At 39.2% G+C, this 17,111-nt stretch overlaps 1 protein-coding gene across 9 annotated transcripts in view; it reads left to right on the forward strand.

The window, feature by feature from the left end:
* Window positions 1-17,111, forward strand: part of GREB1 (growth regulating estrogen receptor binding 1) — a 97,587-nt gene that overhangs the window by 15,165 nt on the left and 65,311 nt on the right. The window contains exon 1 of one of the 9 annotated variants that reach the window (XM_065833875.2): window positions 11,423-11,566. The exons of the other annotated variants lie outside the window; for them this stretch is intronic. The gene's annotated coding sequence lies outside the window, so the exon portion shown is untranslated. Of the gene's footprint in view, window positions 1-11,422; window positions 11,567-17,111 lie in introns of those variants that run through there. 9 annotated transcript variants of the gene reach the window in all.

Here is a 17,111-nt window from a genome sequence, read left to right on the forward strand (position 1 = left end):
AGGCCATTTTGTCATCATACAGTTTCTTATTCTTTCTAATGTATGCTAAATCTCCTGTCAAGACTTGTCTCAAAAAATGAGAGCTGGCATTGTACAGTCACTTCTCTTTGATAGTGCATAATGGTGGGGCAGAGTAACAGAGATGAAATAAAAGCAGTTTGAAAGATGCAAACTAATAAGAATAAACACAAAAAAGTGAACCTGTTTTTGAGAAGAATGGGAATAGTCTTAAGAAATTTGCTGCTGAGCAAAAAAAAACTTAGTCTATGTACTTTAAAGGTAAAGAAAACAATGTCTCTTCTCATGGTTGCATGGGTATGTGTGCAGCTGCAATACAACCAGTATAGTACCTCTGGATCTGCAACACAGTCTCAAAATGCAACTTTCTTAAACTTTCATAACAGTGATAATTTTAAAACCTAATGGTGTGTAAGTGTCAGTATTAGGTGTCTTATTGCTGGATATTTCAGTTCTTGAAAAGGAGAAGGGGAAGTGGAATGTGTATGTAATTTGTGGGAAGGGCATTTAGAGAGAACAGTTTTAAAAAGACAGTGAATAGGAAAGAAATCAGAGAAAGTGGGATGAAGAATGGAAAACTGTGACCGGGATGCACATGGACTAGAAGGTGGAGACTGCAGTGCTAAATAAGACGTCTTGAGGTGAGGCTGAGCTCTGAAACTCCTGATTAGAATGGTTCCTGGTGCACTTTTGGCCTGTGGCAGTTAATGATCTTCCAGATCAACCACCTCGACATCTGCTGGAAAAGTATTATGGTGAGCTGTAGGCAATCCACAGGCATAACAGAGGAATGACATTCCTGGTTTGGATGTAGCTGATAAATGGATGTGGTTGCTGTGAAACTGCAAACTCATGTGAGTGGAAGCGCCTACCTTATAATAATATACTGCTAAAGACAGGGGCTTGGTCTTTGTGGGTCTTCCAAGAAACTAGTTTTGACAGAGTCTACCACTAAGGACAGCTGAATGTGACACATAGAGAAAAAGTGACTAATAGGAATAACTAATTCACTCTGTAAAGGTCATATTTTATCTTTGCATTTTGTGCAGAATTCTTGTGAGGTAATGAAAGTAGGGCAATGAGTGTCAACTGATGAAGGAAACTACTGTATAAGCAAGTGTCACATTATGCATTGACAACTGAGCCTCGTCCTGAGGACACATGAGACTGAGTGCACGTATCTGCTGCTAGGTGTGTACGTCCGGGTGGTACCTACCCACCTGATTTATTTTTATCCATCACCGAAACATAGCTCTTGCTTCGAGAAAGTTTCTTATTAGCATACTAGGACACTGTTGTTGCAATTAAGAAGGTGATAAGCAGAATTTATTCAAAGGAAGCAAAGCTTCAAAATTGCTTAGAAAGTAAAAAACTTTTCAAGAAAAAGTTTTATAAAGCTCTAGTTTGGTAAAGAATAATCACCTTAATGGGAAGATGCTATTCATGTAGTGTATAGACTGTTAATTGAATGCAGAAGATGATGAGGAAAATATAATAATGTGCTATTTCTAAGCTCATAATGTCAAGCACTGAACTAGTTACCAGTCAGAGTGTCAGAAAAAAGGAAGGACTTTGATAACAGAATTCTAGTGGAGGTAGGGTTTCCAATTGTGCGAACCAGTTACTCCTCTCCTTTCTTCTTCACAGCTTTTGGCACAGGAGACAGTGAAGAAAAGTAATATTTCTGGCTGAAAGTGGCTGGGCCCCTTGTGGGCTTGACTCTTACTCTTTAGCCAGAGATCACGTTCATGAGTCTTAAACAGCTTGTAGACAAGCAACAGATAAAATGATTATTCTTCAGTGCTTATGGAGATGTTTCCTTACGTAGGATAAATTCTTTAGAATTCTTCATATATGGCTAATCCCATATTCTACCATAGAGCTACTGTTTGGGTACCTTTAATAGAATGTTTTTCTTTGTTCTTCAGAAGTTAAGTTCTAATGCAGTGTTATTTCCTGCAAGTTGTATAACAGTATTTACAAAATAGGCAGTACTTGGGGATCCAAGGCATTTCCAAGAAAATTTTTCACTATGTTTTCAATAAGTAGAATTATCTGTATTTTACAGTGAGAAACTACATATAGGTTTAGAAAACAAAAGCTGAGATAATAAAATTAAGGTATTAGGATGCGTTATGACAAATTAGGATAATCTTAAACCTCTGAAAATCAGAGATATGAGACAAAGTAGGGAGACCAAGATGTCCTGTGATGGGGAGGTGAAGCGACCTGATCTGTATCGAAGAAAATTGTAATTTTCTAAGTTTGAATTAGAAGTCTAAACCTATTGTCTGCTGATCTTGTGTTAAAGTTTCTGAATGCATCTTCCTAATGCTTTCAAATTATGCCATAAGGCTGAGATATATTTTTCTGATAGAGCCTTTATCTAGTGTCTGGGAAAAATACTGTCTTTTACAAGAAACGCTTCCTGCTATTTAACAAGTGATATGTGTGTAAAAAATACTGGAGGCATAATTACAGGGAAAATGGATGCTGGCAGGTGTGAAAGAGCCACCCCTTTAAGCAAATAATTTTGCTTTTATACAAATTACAGGATAAATGGATGCTGGCAGAAGTGGAAGAGTCAGCCCTTTAAGGCAAGAATTTTGCTGTTACATAAAAGCTTGTTCCTAGCATGTCAATCGATACAATATGTGCAGTTGTGGTGTTTCAGACATACCACTTTGTACTGTTCATGCTGTCCGTGTAGAGTGCTATTGCAGTCTTTCACGTAATCACACAAACTCTGTCCTTTTAAATCTTTCTTCATTGTGAAAGACTTCTCTGCTGCAGGGACAGCGCACAAAGGATAATACTCAAATGTGAGAGCAGTGCCCAGCCTTTTTGAAAAACATGAGGCACTATCAACCAACTGAAAAATGGCATTAGAAATAATATAAATGAGTGTCTAAATTTTTATACTTGCAGATACAGTGAACTATTTGTCCTTATGCAGCCTTGATGCACCAGTCTGCATTTTGTAGACATTTAGCAAATGTCTCTAAGTCGCCTCTTTTCTGTTCTGAAGAACTCCAGCCAACTAGATAGTATGAAGGTTGTTAGTGCTTGTGGTCTTCCTTCTGCTCGTTCTTTGAACCTCTTCAAGTTCTGTTGTGTCCTTTTTTGACAAAGTGGAACCAAAGTGCACACAATGCATTCCAGTGTAAGTAGATTATGGATTTATACAGTGGCATAATCATCTTTCTGCTTAATTCTTAAAATCTGATTTGCTTTTTTGCTTGCTATTGAGAACGAAAAAAAAATTCAAATGTTAGAAGTTACTCAGAAAGTCACTTAATACACTGTTGAGGTTGCTTTTCTCAACCAAGACGCTGACATTCTAGGCCTTTTTTACTATAGAAGGATAAAATAATTTCAGGTACAAAAGTTGTTCTTAATAGGCATTTTCTTTGACCGCTATAATTACATATATAAACATCATAATCATTAGGGTTATACAACATATATGTACAACAGAGAGCAAGACAGAGAGAATGTAATTATCCTTATGTGGTATATAATTGCCATTGTGCTGTCTTAATATTTTTATGGTAAACAAAATTACTACTTGTAATTTGTACTCCTTTTTGTATAGTTATATTGCTCTGGATTGCCTCTACTACTAATACTTCTTGTGTATGTGTTGTATAACCTGCAACAAAGATTTCACGCCAGAGCAAGACAAAATGTCACAAGGCAGAAATATCATAATGACAGTGTTATTCCTCTCCAGCTTCTTTTCTGTAGTATGAGGTGGTAAAGATTTTAACATTGCTTTCAGCATAATGTCAGAAATTACACATCTGTCAAATTAAGTTCTAATTTTGTTGAAGAATTTGATATAATTCTGGCAGACTGGAGTCCAGAATTGCTGTTTAATAAATTCTGAGGATAAAAGAGCAGACATTATACTAAATCATGTCATTTTATAATAAATGCTTGCTGTTTCAAATGTTTACTCTTTTTTTTTTTCCCCAAAAAAGTCAACATCATCATATATCATCATCCTATGCTATTTCAGCACCAAATTTTGGATTTGCAGACTGGTAAGATAAAAATAGATTTTGTAGAACCTTTGTTGTTGCAATTTGACACTCAGTAGAATCAAAGAACAGAATCACAGAATAGTTTGGCTTAGAGGGGACCTTAAAGATCATCTAGTTCCAACTCCCCTGCCATGGGCAGTGACATCCAGTTTGACCAGGTTGCTCAAAGCGCCATCCAGCCTGACCTTGAACACTTCTCTGAGCAGCCTGTTCCAGTACCTCACCACCCTTATGGTGAAGAATTCCTTCCTTATGTCCAATCTAAATCCTCCCCTCTTTCAGTTTAAAGCCATTACCCCTTGTCCTATCACTACATGCCCTTGTAACAATTCCCTCTCCAGCTTTTGTGTATGTTCCCTTTAGGTACTGGAAAGCTGCTATTAGGCCTCCCCAGAGCCTTCTCTTCTCCAGGGTGAACAACCCCACCTCTCAAGCCTTTCCTCATAGCAGAGCTGTTCTAGCCCTCTGATCATCTCGGTGGCCTCCTCTGGACCCTCTCCGACAGGTCCACGTCCCTCTTATGCTGGGGGCCCCAGAACTGGATGCAGTACTGCAGGTGGGGTCTCATGAGAGTGGAGCAAGGGGGAGAATCACCTCCCTCAGCCTGCTAGTCATGATTCTTTTGATGCAGCCCAGGATGTGGTTGGCTTTTCATGGAGGAAGAACATACCCTGACGTCCCTCTGGTTCTCTGAGGGTGATATGATTAACCACTAAAGTGTTCAGGAATTATGATACATATTCTATGATCTGAAAAAAGAGAAACTGGAGAATCTGGTGCTTCTCAAAACTAAGAGGGAACCATTTTTATTAAAGTGAGATTGAAAATTATGCTTTTGTGAACATTGTCAACTATTGCATCCAATATGCAGCATTAAACTCTTCAGTATCAATCAAGTGACCAGATGACAGAATTCTTAAGAAAAATGTATCTAAACCCAAGGTAAACTAAAGAGATTAAAACTTTAGTGACCCCTAGTAACTAAAATAAGGGTCTGATAGAAAGTTGTGCTGTAGTACAATTGTGTGTGTAGTTGTGCTGTGGTATATTTGTTTTGCTCACAAGCAGAGATATGTATTCCCCTCTGATACACTGAGTATGAAAAAAGCCATCGATTGGTAAACATGGACATGATTCCTTCCCAAGTGTGTATGGGGGTTGAGAACATATATAAAAGGCAGGTTGAGAAATAGGTACAAAACATGGCAATGACAGTGGAAATTGAGCAAGTATCTTTAGTAGTTTGCAGTGGAGTAGAACCATCGCTGTCTTTGAAGCTGGAGATGGGTAGTAGGGGTTAATGCGAGCGTATCAAATCACACAGACTGAGCACAAGATTTGTTCAATTAGTTTCAGTTCACATTCGTGACAGAATGTAATGTGCCTGTTCCCGAGGTATAAGATGGTGCCACATCTTGTCTCCTGACCCAATGTACTGTACAGCATCCTGCATCACATGGCTTGGCATACGAGGTCTTTCACAAGAAGAAAGCAAAGAAAGTTGAGAGTTCTTAAGAGCTGTTTTTCTAAGCACTCGAATGGATGTTACTCAGCCTGGAGGTTCGGAGGTTTTTTGCCAGTACTACAATTACTAGAGATGAAGGAACACTCTTAAGGAAGTGGTTTTGAACAGTTAGAGCTGTTAATAGCTACAGAAGTATCAGGCTGTAGCTTTTAAATTTTTACAAAATGGTCTTTGAACATTCATTTAAGATTTTTACACAGGTACAGCATGACTGAACAAGTAGTGGGTGCTTTTGTGCAGCGCGTGAATAAAAATGAAATGTGGATGAGATATGAAAGCAACACCAGTTTCGGTTACCCTTGAGAGCAATGAAGAAACAGTTGTGACTCTCTGAAATGTTCCTGCTGTGCATGGAGAAAATGAAGGGGTTTTCTGGCATAGGTTGTGCCAGTTGTAAAACAAAGTGTCTGATTAATAATACATTGTATTGAAAAGGAATGGGAAGTTTGCTTGGGTATGATTCATCATTGCCTGCTGCAGTAATTAAGTCTGTTGTTTGTCTTAAGGTCAGGATGACCCTGTTTATTTTATTTTTTCAGTCTTGAGACTCTGCACAGTTGGTGTTTAAGGTGGAATTTGCAGTTTATTGGTTTCTCTAGTTTTTGGCAAGTGTGGTTTTTTTTGTCTTCTCATTCATTATTGAAGCCCTTGGTTGGTTGTCTTATAAAACTTAACTGACCTTTTATTTCACTCTTTAAAAACATTTTGTTTTCTCAGAGATTCTAAAAACATATACTGTCATGGTTAAGATCCTTGTCAGTTCAGTGATAATAAGAACAATACTTGTATGATTTTAAATACAAAGCAGTATTTTAAAAAGTTCTTCTGTGCCTTTAATACTTGTTCATAGGAAACACAGTCCTGTTCCAGCTATCCTGTTACTTTATAAATAGAAGTTCACCACACTTGCTTCCTCAGTTTCCTTTTTATTTGTTAGTATTTCACAGTAGATGCCTGCACATTATTTTGCAATTCTCCTCAATGTCTTTTTTAAAACTCCTGTTTCTTTAATATCTACAAAAAGTCAAGAGTAGTCTCCTGACATTTTTTTTTTCTGGCAGCATTATCGAAATAGCTGCAATCTTGAGTGTAGCTGTTCTCTGTACCTTAGAGAAGTGATATTATCCCCAATTTACAGTCAAACAGTGGAAGGACATTGAGATTACAGGAAAAAAAAAATACAGGCAAAGAACGTAGAAGAATTTGCACAGAGCATGCCAAACCGAACTCCTGGGAACCCTGATCGACTATTGTTACCCTGGAAGAACCCACTTCCAGTTCCTTGCACCCAGAGCTGTGGCACATGGACCATGCTGCACGTTGGCCGTGACCCACGCTGCTTGGAGAATGGCGGGGCTGTGTCTGCCCAGCCCTCCACAGGACTTCGGTGCCTCTGAGACACAGGTTTTGTGCATGTTCAGGCGACCAAAGTACCGTGAAGTACGTCTCACAGTTAGCCGGGATGGACTGTTCATGGTCTTGTGGTGTGGCATGTGCTCCATGCCTGGGAGCATGGAGTGGGAACAGGTGGGTGAGGGCACCTTTTGGAAAGCTGCTGGAGAACTGTGTAGGGCGGTGGGAGCAAACCTGCCACAGTCTTATCCATGCTGCCTAGAAAAAGGAGAGCCTTATTTAACTACTCACGCAACTAAAGCTGAGCGCAGAATGCCTGGGTGTAAACTAATGTGTATGTGGTGTAGACAATTGGGTGATCAGGCACTAGAAGCAAACTAGAAGCCAAGATATTTGATAATGTAGATGTATCCATAGACATGGCAATTTCTGACTTTGAGAGCAGAATTTAGTTTGAGATTGAGGATTTGATTCAGCTTCTTCACAGAATCAGAGAATGTTAGGGATTGAAAGGGACCTCGGAAGATCAGTCCAATCCCCCTGCCGGAGCAGGAACACCTAGATGAGGCTACACAGGAAGACGTCCAGGCGGGATTTGAGTGTCTCGAGAGAAGGAGACTCCACAACCCCCCTGGGCAGCCTGTTCCAGTGTCTGTCGCCCTCACTGAGAAGAAGTTTCTTCTCAAATTTAAGCGGAACCTCTTGTGTTCCAGTCTGAACCCATTACCCCTTGTCCTATCATTGGTTGTCACTGAGAAGAGCCTGGCTCCATCCTCGTGACACTCACCCTTTATATACCTGTGAACATTAATGAGGTCACCCCTCAGTCTCCTCTTCTCCAAGCTTAAGAGACCCAGCTCCCTCAGCCTTTCCTCATAAGGGAGATGCTCCACTCCCTCCATCATCTTTGTTACCCTGTGCTGGACTCTCCCCAGCAGTTGCTTGTCCTTCTTGAACTGAGGGACCCAGAACTGGACAGAAAATTCCAGATGTGGTCTCACCAGAGCAGAGTAGAGGGGAAGGAGAACCTCTCTCGACCTACTAACCACCCCTCTTGTAATACACCCCAGGATGCCATTGGCCTTCCTGGCCACAAGGGCACAGTGCTGGCTCATGGTCATCCTGCTGTCCACCAGGACCCCCAGGTCCCTTTCCCCTACGCTGCTCTCTAATGGATCATTCTCCAAGTTATACTGGAACCTGGGGTTGTTCCTGCCCAGATGCAAGACTCTACACTTGCCCTTGTTATATTTCATTACATTTTTCCCTGCCCAACTCTCCAGCCTGTCCAGGTCTCTCTTGTTTACATGCTTTTGTCATTTCAGACACTCTCAAGTATTGTGCATTATCTGGTCTCCTGCAGGTCTTACATTGTGTTTCTGGGGCTTATGCAGCTGTCTCAGATACCCTGGAGCATACTGAAGACCAATAAACATCTATGTGTAAGCAACTAAATCGAGCTCCAGGACTCTTAAAATAGAGGTCTTCAGGTAGACGTCCACAGCTGTAACTCCTGGTAGTCAATGGTTGCACACTGCACCAGCTCTTTCTTTGTTCTTCCCTATAAATGAATGTCCTGGTAGAATATTTTTGTGATGCTGTTAATTATTTTTGTCCTAGTATCTTAGTCTGTGCTTTGAATTTCTGAAAATCTTGTTACCCTGAGGTTATAACCTCAGGTTATGTTCCTTGTTTCACTTCTATTTCAGTGTCTTCAAGCTTTGGAAAACATGCCCTGTAGATTCCTGTAAAAAAGCAGATTCTTTTCTGTAAGTGCGTAGGGTACAAGGTATATATTGTACATGCCTTTTGTTGGCATAATTACATGGTCAGCTTTCCCCTAACAACTGTTCTCTCAATTCATTGCTTACATTACTGACTCATTTCACACAGATTCAGCAACTCATTTCAGCAGGCAGATGTGCTCTTTTCTGATGGATGTTGCATCAGCAGCTGCCTACTGATCAACTCCCACTAGTTCTAGGTATAGGATCCTTACACAGAACCTCATCATCCATTCCTGGCATTCCTGCGCTGGGTATGAATCAAACACAATAGGCCCCTCTGCGCTTGTTTGCCCTTTCTCCTTCTCCTCTGGAACTCCTGCTCCACGCCTATATCCAAGGCAGGCCCCTTTTACTTTTTGCATTCCATTACTGAAAATCAAGTTAACATCTTCTTCTTTAACACCTACCCTATAGTAATACTCTTAAAGAGTGATGTGTTGTTTCCAATCCCACAGCAAAATCAGAAGTAGACAGGCACTGCAGCATCCTAAACTTCATTCTAGACAGCACCCTACGCAGCATGCTAGAGAAATTTTGTTCATAAATGCACTACAGTTACGGGGCAAGTGTACTTGGCTGGCATCAATCAAGTTGTTCCTCTTTAAAATGTCAGTTCTCTGGCTTGTGTTATTGTTGACCTGGTAAATTATTAAAAGTGATTCTTCCAAAAATCAGGTGCTTTCACACACATGCATATGTATTCCTTGCAGTATTTGTTTTCCTTTCGGGTTTCTCTAAACTTTGGCTGTCAATACAGTCTTTTCAAGTGTTATCTTGTCAGGTTAATATGTTTAAAGTACACAATTGTACAGCACTGACAGGAAACCAGACAGTGATTTCTGCATTCCCTAGCTGAATGATTTTGTACCCTACTTGAAAATGACATAACTGAGGTCTCCCATGCTTGATGTTAAGTATGGAACATTTATAAAACTTCTAGTTCACTTCCATAGCAACAGAAAAACATACTAATAACTCCTAGAACATTACTTACTACTTTCTGTACAGTTTCTTTTTCACACTTTTCATGCAGTGCTTGCATCTGAAATTTTAAGTGTCGGATAGAACAAAAGAGGCAATTTCAGCTGGAAGGAGCCTACAGTGGTCATCTAGTCCCACCACCTGACCAATTCAGGACTGACCAAAAGTTAAAGCATGTTGTTAAGGGCATTATCCAAATGCCTCTTAAACACAGCATATATTGAGAGAGTATAGATTTTTAAAAAATTACCAGATAAACATTGAAAGCCTTCCATTAGTATGAAAACTGTTTTGAGTTAAAACACTTAATCACCTGTGTCTCCAAGGGATTGCTCAGCAGGCTTTAAAATTCAGTTTGTTTTCCCTTTTGTGTTACAGAAGAAGAATCCAAAAGTGTAGTTTTAAGATCTAAAAATGTTATTTAAAGCATTTTCATAGTCTGGAGAAAAAGATCCTGTTCTCAATACCATCCCTAGGCACGTGTTCCTGGTCCTTCTGTGTATATTTATGGCCTTACAGTTTATGCATAGCTTGGTAAGAGATCTGATCTATCTGAACGTAACCCTACAATAAGGACTAGTTTTCAGCTATATGAGCTGAGATCCATGCTGCTGAACAACAGAGGAGGAGTGTATGATCACGAGAGACATTCCTCCTCAGCTGTAGTTTGAGTTCAGAGCAGCTTGAACCACTAATGAAACTGTGCCCTGAGAGTGAAGGCTGAAAATGAAGTTCCAGAAGCTGTATTGAAAAATAATCTTTGATTGTTCAGTGGATCCTGCATGCAAAGGTTATACAGAACCTTAATTCAACTGAGAGCCTAGATAAGTGCTTAATTTACTAATTTCAGTGATGCTTAACCAAGTTTAAAATCAAGAACATATCTGAATGTTTCTTGACTTGGAGCCGTAGGAAAAAGAAAATTCAATTTTCAGAATAATTACTTTCATCCTCTGAAGTGACGTACTGCAATTTGTGACCTAAGGAAATGTTTCATAAATATACCTTTACCGGAAATAAATGTTCTCTGTACATGTACTCTAGATGTATCTTGAAAAGATGCAGTTTGTTTAAATGTGATCCAATAGCTGTTTCTTTGTATATCCAGCAGTGTATTGAACATAATCTCTCAGATATTGCTTTGATTTCCTACCCTTTTATTCAAAAGATAGCGGCATAGTGCCGACACAAAGATAATATTGCTACATATCTGATTTCTCTTGTCCTGTTAATCTTTCATTCTGTTAGCAAAATAGTACCCACAGTATACACTTTATGCATTCTTTAGTGATTTTGTTATCTACATAATGCAATAGGACACCCCTGTTTGTTTTAAAAACCCCACCTTCAGTCCTTCTAAAAACCTCTAACAAAATTGTTGACGTTAATAATGCTTCAGAGTGGTAGATTGATGTGTGCCTGGCCAGGAGCACCATGACCCAGCACAGCACTTCTGTATTAATAAGACATAAAGTCAGTCCATTTATCATTTAGCATTGCACACAAATTAGAGAACAGCTTGCCAGGGTGTATTGTGGTCTCATTACTTTGTTTTTGGCATAGTTGCAGAATAGATAGCTTTGAAACCTTCCTGTGCTCTGCTGTGACAGGAGAGTGTTCATGTCACGGTGACCCGGCTGAGTTGTTCAGTTGCGTACAGTGCTGACTCAGGAGCCTTAAGTGTCCTATCCAATTCGCCCAGCAGCAGACTCTTCTCAATCAAAAGAAGGAAAACTCCATAAAGATAAAATCACTGGCATTTACCACAGATGTAAGGCGTTCAGCAGTGCAATCAGAATACAAAACTTTGGGAGTAATTTGCTGGCTGTCACTGAGGAACACGTGCTTTTATTACGGTAAAGTGTATATTTTTTTTTTTTACATAGCTAGTATTTCTGTGCTGAAAAATGCTGTTACTGTTTAATGAAAACATTAACATAAGATGGCATACTCACGCTGCCTTATATTGGTTACTCTTCAAATATTGTAGCTGAGAGACATTTAACATCTAATCTTCATGCTTTAAGCATATGCATCTGTTTACATTTTTGTGTACCTCCTGCCTTGTCAGTCATTTGCTGTCTTTGGGGTGAGTGATTTCCTTTTAGGAAAACCAAACCAAAAAAACCAGATAACTTGAATTTTTAAACTCTTGAAACAGCTCAGATCTCGAACTGCTAAATTAAGTTTCTTAAATGGATGAAATCTGAGCTTTGTAGTGGTTCTTTAAGTAAAGATGCTTGTTTGATGTTTTTGGATTGCATATTTATGTTCATGAATGTTTCTTATGTAATTTAGTTTCAACATATAATACATGTGCAGCTGATCTGATGATTGAGTGTACCTTCTTGCCCAGTTTTATTTTGCAATGTAAAATGTTCATCTAGAGAAGTATTTGCCATCCGCAGATAGCATATTTTAGGCTTCTCCCGTTGTATTTCTGTCCACTCTTTGTGCATTAGATGGAAAGTATGATCCAGATACAGTGCAGTGTGCTCTGTCAGAAGAAATCAGTGCAGATGTCTTTCAAGCAGCGAGGCCCTTCTGTGTGAGTGAGGCAAAGCCTCCGAACCAGAGCAGTCTGTGTATCCTTGGAGAACCTCCCCAGGGACTGGCTCTGCCTCTGCTGCTCTGAAAGAGGTGGCTCCAAAGTGTCTTCCAGTTGTAATTCCTGGTGTCCCTGTGTGCTTGTGGCTGCCACAGGGACAGCTGTGGCACTACTGCCACCAATGAGCCCAGAAGGGTACACTTGGGATAAGGAAAAACAAATGTCTGGTTTTGAGGATGGCTCCAAGCTAACCTGTGCAGTCAGTGTAGGATTTGTATGTTCATTTGGGATTTTGAAAAGATTCTCAGAAAGTCTCTAGCCACTGGTAGCTGGAAGGAAGAATAATATACTCCATGTGCTGATTTCGTAGAATTTTCTTTGGAAAACATGCATTTCAAGGTAATCTCTCTCCTCCCAGCTTGCCACTCTACTTTACTCTGAGATCTCAAGTGCTGTACTCAAAGGTACAGAGCAGATGTGTGAGATGGTTCTTGAAAAGGGAGTTGTGTCTCTTTCCTGGGTAATAGCGAGAAAGCCTTTGCACTTACAGAGCTGGGAAAGGGAATGACTGAGACCTGGACAACTTAGGGAATGTTTTTCACTCATTTTCCACTCGCTGCTTTGATCATTGCTTCCTAGCGTTGATTTGTGGCACCTCCTTCCCTCCCTTTCTCCTCCCTCTACTTGGCTTCTTCCTGCTGCTTAACAAGCTCAATTGGGTTTATGTATGTAATTCTTTTTTTAAGAGAGTTGGAAGGTGGTCTCTAAAAGAATTGCTTTCATCCAAAGCCAGGAGCTGATCAAAGCAACACACAAAAGCTGAATGGGAGCCAAGGCAGAGCTGCCTGGCCAGCCATAAGTTCAGGGTTCTGTGCTGGAGAAAGTCAAGCATATCAGCTGAACTGCACTGGAAGCTGCTGATAAGGGATTTTCTCTCCAGTAACACCTGCAAAGTTTATGAGATGCTACAGGAAAATCAAAGAAATCTGCATCAGAATACGTTGTTTCCTACAGAGAGGAATGTGAAAGCATTTACAGGATGAAGTGCCATTGCCTAAATGTATTTATTGCCACATCATATATGTGGCTCAGTCTGCACTGTCACTGCAACACTGGACTATTACCCAGCTCTACATTTACTTTTATGAAGCAACCCCTTAGCACAGTTGTGCGGATGTTAAGTAATGGCATGTACAATTGTCTATGAAAAGAAGGTTCACTCTAAACCAAAAAAGCAAGTAAATGAAAATCGGTGTTATCATTATGCCTGGAAGTAGATTTCCAGTGAAATTTATAATTAAGAAACAAGCTAATAATATATGGTCAGGCATATGTAAAAAGTCTAATTAAAATTTCTTCTGAATTATTTTTGTAGATACAGTTTTTTTTTTTTTTTTCAGGCATTGTTCCCACTAGTGATTTTGGTTTTTGAAAATGTGTAGTAGTAATCAAATGTATGGCTTTCGACAAAGGACTTTCTACTACGACCAATTTGAACTTTGTCTGGCATTTTTTCTTCTATATTAAGATAAGCTAAAATAGAATGCCATTTTAAAACAAATCTTTAAATACCTCAGAAAAATTCAGCTCTGGCTTGAGAGTAGACAAAAGTTTGTAGGGTGAAGGAAGTTTAAGTTTTCTGTAGTCGTAAAGGAAGACTAAACTATGTCTTAAAACCAAAACAGCCTTTCATCCTTAAATAATTAAAGGAATCTGGTTGCAATTGGAGTTTTTTCTTTCCCCAGAAAACTACAATGTGGGCTGTCACAGCCTAGATTCCTTCTCACTAAATTGCCAACATGGCGTTGTCTGGATCTCCAGGCATAGCTGTATATTTTAATGGGTTTATGGCAAGGTAGATTGTTTTGTATTTAGTCAAGTTTTATTTTTTTGGTTCAAAGCAAAGTTGAATTTGTATGAGTTTAAAAAGATTTTTTTTTTTTTGGTAGGCATATCTGGAAATTCTTTTTTCCATTTTCTGTAGAAAATATTAATTTTCAATTTTTGCTGCTGTTCCTTACCTGAATTGTAGCATTTTCATTGAAAAATGAGCACTCCGTCCTTAATGCTTATTGATTTGCAGTTGAAAAATTTAAGCAAAAATAAGGAAATACTTGCTTTTAGCAGAAGTTCTCTTTTCAATGGCCAAAATGGATGTGAAATAATTTCATGTGAAGAATGATTCCTTATTTTTAAAAATTTATTATGTGCCTGAAGAAAGAAAGAAAAAAAGCAACAGCTTTTTAATAATGTTTTTATTGAAGTTGTTTAACATTGTTTTGTCCAAGTCTGTTTCCATCCCTTTTGATATGGATCTGTGTGATTTCTTCCAAGGAAACAGAGGGCAGTTAACAAACGGGCTTGACTTTTCAGTAGGTGGGGAAAATTGCCCATATTTATTTCATTGCAAAGGTGTCCACGTTAATCTCTGCAGCAATCTCCTGAGAATAAAGACATCTCCCTATTATTTACTTCTGAAGTGAATGAGCAAACTGATTTTGGTGGTTAATAGAAGCAAATTGGCTTGGGATCTCAAGCTGCCGAAAAGCTGGGTGGTGTCTTCCCGCTTCCTGCTCTTCCCAGGACTCTTGAGAGCTGGGCGCCCTTCGACCTGCACTCTCCTCCAAACACCCTGTTCCTTTGAAACACGAGTCAGCGGAGGAAATAATCTCACTGTTAATGCAGGAGAAATCCCTTGTCTGTAGTCAGCCTGATTTTTCAATATCAAAAGAAAATATCAGACAAAAATTAAAAGCAAGCGCAAAAGAAAAAAAGAAGTGGTCGTGAGATCCGAGTAGTCGTCTTGCAGTATATTCTGTTTATGGAAACAGTAGCAGAATTGTTCTTGGCTGTATAAAGATGGTCGGATTATGTTCTCTGTGACCTGTCATCAACCGTCATCAGAGTCTCTGTGTTTAATCATGAACTACTTTCCAAAGTGGCATTATTAGGAAACCATTAACTTTAAACTGGACTGGTCTGTAGATAACATTTCTAATATAATTCCACAGAAGATATATGAGTTGTGAGACCTGGTAACAGAAAAGGAGCTGAAATTTCTGGCAAAAGTAACTGTGGTTTAAGTTAGAGGTTTTATTAATATGTCGCCTTTAAAATGTAATGGCCAAATGGTGTCTACTGTACTGGCATAACATTATTCGTATGGGAAACATAGAATGACTGGAGACTTTTAAATGATCTGACAACTTTATTGCTGTAGAATAAATTACTTCACTGAAAAAGTGGATTTCAATCAGCAGATCCATAAGTGACTACAGATTTTAATCTTCTTAGAACTATAGAGCTGAGCTCAGCGAAGGATCATCTTTTCATTTCTCAGCAGCTTTTAAAGCTTCAAAATTTCTCATTCTGAGTAAGACTAATAGCAGAAAATCAAACCCTTTTTGAAGTTTCTGATGAAAATCATAGGAATAGTAAAACATTGGTCTGGAAGTGATCTCAAATGAGGAAATGTATTTAAATGTTTCCCACACTCCAGTATTATATCATAACCATCAGTCTTCTGAGCCTGTTTTTCCTCTCTTTTACTGCCAAGTCATTCTGGCAGAATATTGTGAGGAAACAGAATTGACTTCCAGAAACTAAGATTTTTTGCAGAAATTGGCAGTAGTCCACCTATTTACTACGCCTGTAGTACCGACAAATAAAAAACTCTTTAAATTACTTCTACAAGCGATAATTTTGTGGTATGTGAACAACCAGATTGCTTTATGAAGGAATAAGTGATAGGACAAGGGCTAATGGGTTCAAATTGGAACACAAGAGGTTCCACTTAAAATTGAGAAGAAACTTCTTCTCAGTGAGGGTGACAGACACTGGACCAGGCTGCCCAGGGGGGTTGTGGAGTCTCCTCTGGAGACATTCAAAACCCGCCTGGACACCTTCCTGTGTAACCTCATCTGGGTGTTCCTGCTCTGGCAGGGGGATTGGACTGGATGATCTTTTGAGGTCCCTTCCAACCCCTGACATTCTGTGATTCTGTGAAGATTGTTTTTGCCCATATGCGCTACAGCAGTATTAAATTAAATAGTTGCAGGAAAAATTCCTGTGTGCTAGCAATCAGTTTTCTTTTGTAATGTCTTGGCATGGCTTTTGTGCCAGCGCTCACTCTTTGCAGCAATTCCCAAGCACACTTAGAAGTTCTGATGGACCAGTGACCATTCCCAAAAGACATTTTGGATGGAGTGACCTTGGTTTGGGGCTAGCAGTAAAGGCAGGAGCTGTAATACTGTGCTGAGTCTGGCAGGGGGTGAATATCAGTGAGAGTCTCTCTTAGTTTTCCTGAATCAAGAATTTTGTGTAACCAGTGGGAATATATTTACCACAGTGATACTAGAAGATTAAGAATAATTTATTTTTTCAAATCCAAAGCTGAAAAAAACACTGTATAATTATGGAAAGCTTCATGGAAATAAAAGGGTAAAACATGGTTACACAGTCTTGTGACTGAACTGAATCCGTGAGGATCTTATAGTATGTAACGCTACCTTTGAAGACAATCAGTTTTGTGCTGTCTCCAAATTTACTTTTCTTCTTATAGTTGTGTTTACATACAAGTCCCTGCCCTATGACTTCTCTCTTCTTAATCTGATTGTAGTTTTTAATATAAGTTTTCAAAGGTTATTAGAGACTTTACTGAACTTTAAAAATACCATTGGATTTTGGATGTTACTGGATGGATCTAACTCACGTTCGAAGAGCAAAAGGATCACATTAACAACATTTCTGGTACTGATCAGTGAACAAATTGTTGATCTGCAGTGTAGAATGCTTTCTCCTCCCAGACAATTTTTAATAGACAGCCTTTTGGATACTAAAGTCAATAGTTCATC

This window comes from Patagioenas fasciata, chromosome 3 (assembly GCF_037038585.1).
Source record: "Patagioenas fasciata isolate bPatFas1 chromosome 3, bPatFas1.hap1, whole genome shotgun sequence".
Lineage (NCBI taxonomy): Eukaryota > Metazoa > Chordata > Aves > Columbiformes > Columbidae > Patagioenas > Patagioenas fasciata.